Here is a 5,514-nt window from a genome sequence, read left to right as displayed (position 1 = left end):
AGATCTCTGGTCGCCCAGGGCCAGGCCCTCCGCCGCCCAAGGCCGCCCTCACCTGCCGCTGGGTGCGCCGGGCGGGGGAGGCCTCCGGAGGACGCCTCAGGCTCGAACCCTCGGACCAACTGACATCGGCAGTCCCACCCTCTCCACCCACGGAGCGTGCGCCCAGGCGTGGGGCCCGCCCCGTCCCGCCCCGTCGCCCGCCAATCCCCGCTCAAGAAGGCACGCCTGCGCAGTAGCTGCCCGACGCCCCAATCATCCTCTCTCAAAGCCCCGGGATCCGCTTTTTGCTCTAACAAAAGGACATGGGCGTCCAATCAGGACTGAGGGCGTTGTGGGCGGGTCCGGGAGGAGCAAGAGCCGATGACAGTACAGAAGTGAAGTAGCGTGAGAATGCCAGTGCAAGCCAAGCATCTCTCCACTCTCAGCGGGAGCCTGAAAATTGGAGTCAGAAATCCAGTATGGAAAATTCTGACAGCTGTCAGGAAGGAGGTTGGTAAAAACAAACTCTGGGCGAGAGAGAAAGCATTCAAATTTGAGAAAAGTGCATTCGTGGTTATAACAGATAAAGAAAGCCAATGCAATACCGTGGTTCCTTGATTCTAACAGCAGATTTTTACGTTTTTTTGTTTTTTGTTTTTTTAAATTTCCAAAGTCGGAAAGCTCATAAGTGTACCTCTAGTGGATTAGTGGATGATTCCTCTCCACACCCTCCCCAGATTATTATAAGATATATAGTGGACCTGACCATTTAATGATGTTTTAGATTTGAGAAAATACCTTATTAGTACTTTGGCATATAGCGCTTTCTCTCACCTTATTCCATGTTGATCCTCACAGCAACCCACAGAAAGAGTAAACAAATGTCTTGCTCACGGTCATACACGCAGTGTGAAATGCTGTGTGCCAGGCCTTGGGATGTTGCATTTGACTAAAAGCACATCCTGCTTGTTTTTAGTATTTGTCGAGTACAACGTAGTAATACTTCACTGTTTTGGCTTTGGCACATTCTCCTGAGTTGTAGAGGTGAGCCTTACATTTACCTAGTATCTTGACTTTTTATTTTTTGACACGGTTTGCTGACAAGTGGCATTAATTTTTTTCAGGACTATATGAAAACAAATCTATGTAAAAAAAAAGTGTGCGTTTCAGTAATGTTAAGTATATTCATATTGTTCTTCAACCAGTCACCAGCATTCTTTTCATCTTGCAAAACTTAAACTCTATACCCATTAAACAGTAATTCTCCATTTAGCTTTCACCCCCACCAGCACCTGGCAACCACATTCTTTGTCTCTATGAATATTAGAATATTATTACTATTCATAGAGACTACTTCATGTAAGAGGAATCATACAATATTCGTTTTTATTTGTGACTCACTTATTTCACTTAGCATAACATTCTCAAGGTTCATCCATGTTGTAGCATGTGTCAGAATTTCCTTCCTTTTTAAGCCTGAATGATATTCCATTGTATGTATGTTTATACCATATTTTGTTTATCTATTCATCCATCAATGCACAGTTGGGTTGCTTTCACCTTTTAGATATTATGAATGCTGCTATGAACATAGTGTGTATAAATATCTCTTTGGGAACCTGCCTTTAATGCTTTGGGGTATATAGCCAGAAATGTAATTACTGGATCATATGGTAATTATTTTAAAAGTAGTTTTTAAAAATGTGGCGCTGATACAAGAATAGACCAAAAAAAAAAAAAATTAGAAGTAGAGTACCTGTACCTAGAAGTCTGTATGTAATAAAGGTGTCTGATAAGGAGTACATGTTAGTGACATGGGAAAGACCTGTTCATTACCTGTGGGAGTGTAATGGTAGTTACTTTGTTAACTGGCTCTAGAAAAGAAAAATTATGATGGTTCTAGTTAAAGTGCCTATTCATATGAAAAATACAGAATTAGATCCTGATCTCACACCACAAATAAAACTAAATTCCAAGTGAGATAAATATGAAATGTGAAAAAACACAACTCTAAACTTTTAGAAATCAGGTATCTTTATGACATCACTATAGGCAAAAATTTGTTAAACCAGAAACAAACAGCACCATTCATTAAGGAAAAGATTTTAAACTTTGGGTTTTTTATAAGCAAAAGAGCTAAGAGTATTAAAAACAGACATTTTTAAAATCAGTTTAAAAACAAACTGCAGGCTGGGAGAATATAGTAAATCTCTGAAAATATAAATAATTCTGACAATTTAAGATTAAAAATCCAAATAACGTAAATAGGCATCTGACAGAAGAGGAAAACTGAATGGCCGGAAAGGTTTTTATTAATGTTTATCTCCACTAGCAATCAGGGAAATTCATATTAGAACAAGATGAAAGGGTGAGTTTGTTAAGAAGATGCAAAATCCAAATGATGCTGTAAGATAGCAGTGAAGCAAAAACTGATAGAACTGGAATAAAACTAACCCACAACCACAGTTGGAGAGTTCATCACTCCCCTCTCTGTAGTTTGTAAAACAAATATACGAAAAATCAGGATACAGAACGCAGGTTCCAAGCTTGGCTGCTCATTGGAATCACCTGGGAATCTCTTAATCATTCCAAAGAGCAAGCTATTCCCCAGATGTATTAAATCACAATCTCTGGGGTTAGGATACAGGCATCGATAGCTTTGGAAGATATGAAGGTCATTTCCCAAGAGGGCAGGCAAATTTGGGAACTATTGAAAAGAAGACCTGAACAATCCCATCAGCCAATTTGACCTAACTGATATTTATAGAATATTCCATCAAATAACTAGAGAACACACCTTCTTTTCAAATGTACACGAAATATTCAACAAAATGGACCATATTTTGTATCGTAAAACAAACCTCAACAAATTTAAAATGATTAAAGTCATACAAAATATTTTCTCTGCCCACAAAGGTATTAAACTAGAAATCAATAACAGGAAGATATTTGTGAAAACTTTGGAAATCAAACTATGTACTTCTAAGCAAACTATGGGTCACAGTGGAAGTCACAAGAGAAATTTAAAAATATTTTTAAAATAAAATGTGAACATGTCAAAATTTGTGGGATGCAACTAAAAAACTGCTTAGAGAATTTTTTTTTTTTACCATAAAATGCTTATACAAGAAAACAAGGAAGGTTTCAAATCAAGAATCTAGACGTTCACTTTAAGAAATTAGAAAAAGAAGGGTAAATGAAACTCAAAGCGAGCAAATGGAAGGAAATAATATGGAGCAAAACTCGATTACATTGAAAAATAATAAAATAGAAAACAAAAACCCCCAAAAGTGGTTCTTTTAAAGGAATAATAAAGTTAAAAGATTTGGGCAGACACCTAGAAAAAAATGAGAGAAGACACCATAAATTACAGATAGCAAGAATGAAAGAGGGGACATCACTATAGATACTGTGGACATTAAAAGGCTAATAAGGGAATATTATGAACAATCTTATGCCAATAAATTTGATATTTTAGATAAAATGAACAAATCACTTGCAAGAAAAAAATAACCTCAAAAATAATAGATGATATGGATAGCTCTGTATCTATATTTCAAAATGTCATTACTAGGTTAACCTTCCCACAAAGAATTCTCCAGATCCCAATGAATTTCCTGGTAAATTCTTCCAAAAATTTTGAGAAACAGTATATCAATTTTACACAAACTTATCTAGAAAATAAAATAGGAAAGAACACTTTCCAACTCATTTTATCAGAACAGCATTACCCTGATACAAAAACTAGGCAAAGACATTAAGACATAGAATTGAACATAGACACAAAAGTCCTTAACAAATTACTAAGATTTTACAAATTGCCCCTAGACAGAAAGCCTGGACAAATGTGGTTTTGGATCCATGAGTTTAACTTCTCTCAGTGATTATTTCTAAAATTCATATAGAAAAATGAACAGTCTAGAATAGCCAAAACAATTCTGCAAAAAACCCACAAAATTAGAGAACTTATACTACCTTGTTTCAAGTCTTATTATAAAGCTATAAGTTTACAGATAGACATAAAGATAAATGAAACAGAGCAGAATCTAGGACTAAACCCACATATAATATAATTAATTGATCTTTACAGTGCTACCAAGGTAATTACAGGAGAAAGGATAGATTTTTTTTTTTTAACAAATGGTGCCGGAACAACTGGAAATCAGAATAGGGAAAAAATGAACCTCAGCACATACCTTATATGCAAAAATGTCAATTCAAAATGGATCATAGACTGAAACATAAAAGCTAAAACTATAAATCTAGAAGAAAGAAGAAACTCGTTGTCCCCCTGGCATATACAAATTTTTTTTTTAGATCACAAAAAATAATAACTATAAAAGAAAAAATGATTAATTGAACTTCATAAAAATTAAAAATTTGTGCTCTTTGAAAGAAATCTTGAGAAACTAAAAAAATAATGTACAGACTGAGAAAAGAAGTTGCAATACATTATCTAACCAAGTACTCAAATTAAGAATACCTAAGAACTCTTTCAACCAATAATAGAAAAACATCCCAGTAAAATAACAAATACTAGCCAGCAATAAAAAGGAACAAACTGCTGATATGGATTAATTGAATTATATTTTGCTGAATGAAAATAACCAGACAGAAAATGTACAGACTATATGATTTTATTAACATAAAGTTCTAGAGCAGACAAAACTTATCTATGTGAAGCAAGTTGGATCCGTGGTTGCCTGGGATTGACTCCGGGTGGAGGGTTGACTGCAAAGGGGTATGAGGAAACTTTCTGGTGTGATGGAAATGTTCCATAATATCTTGATTGTGGAGTGGTACTTACATAGTATTTGCAATTGTCAAAACTCATCTCCTCTAACTACTTAAAATATGTGTATTTGATTATGTATTATTTTTCAATAAAACTGATTTTTTTTTTTTTTAATGAGAAGAAGACTACCAGAATTTCTTTGGAATGTCGAATATGCTAGGTTCATTACATGTGTTACTTTTCTCAGTCCTCAAGCAATCCAGTGATCTAGGTATCAATCCCATTTTACAGTTGATGAAATCACGGCAAAGACTCTCCATACTGGAACCGCAGCCCGAAGAAGGTGGGTTGGAACTTGAAGCCTCAACCTAACCAAGTTCTTACTGAACAGAAACGTCAACATTCTCCTTAGGACTTAAACAAGACCCAGAGCCTCACAGTGTAACAGTCAAAATGTCTAGAATCAAATTCACAATTATTCAGTTTATAAAGAACCACGAACACCTCAATTCACATGAGAATAACAATCAACAGATACCAGCACTAAAATGGCATAAATGTCGAAATTACCGGGAAAGGATTGTAAGCAGATATTAAAAAATACCTGAAGAAGCAATCACAAAAAATCCTGAAATAGAAGTTATAATCGAACATATAAGTAACATAATAGAAGCTATAAATAAGAACCAAATGGAAATTTTCTATCTGAAAAATAATTGAAATTAAAAACTGTCTGCAAAGACTCAATGGCAAGATGGAGATGAAAGAGAAAGAGCGAACCTGAGGACACCCCAGCAGGA

General features: G+C 35.5%; 1 protein-coding gene across 3 annotated transcripts in view; it reads right to left on the bottom strand.

Annotated features, from left to right (window-relative positions):
- The window catches only part of SCOC (short coiled-coil protein), a 30,529-nt gene that overhangs the window by 5,157 nt on the left and 19,858 nt on the right, over positions 1–5,514 (bottom strand). For 2 of the 3 annotated variants that reach the window (XM_006906225.3, XM_015600667.2), the window contains exon 1: positions 53–165. The exons of the other annotated variant lie outside the window; for it this stretch is intronic. The gene's annotated coding sequence lies outside the window, so the exon portion shown is untranslated. Of the gene's footprint in view, positions 1–52; positions 166–5,514 lie in introns of those variants that run through there. 3 annotated transcript variants of the gene reach the window in all.

Source organism: Pteropus alecto, unplaced genomic scaffold (genome assembly GCF_000325575.1).
Source record: "Pteropus alecto unplaced genomic scaffold, ASM32557v1 scaffold50, whole genome shotgun sequence".
Lineage (NCBI taxonomy): Eukaryota > Metazoa > Chordata > Mammalia > Chiroptera > Pteropodidae > Pteropus > Pteropus alecto.
Note: the sequence above shows the minus strand (reverse complement) of the source record. Positions and strands in the feature narration are given on the sequence as shown.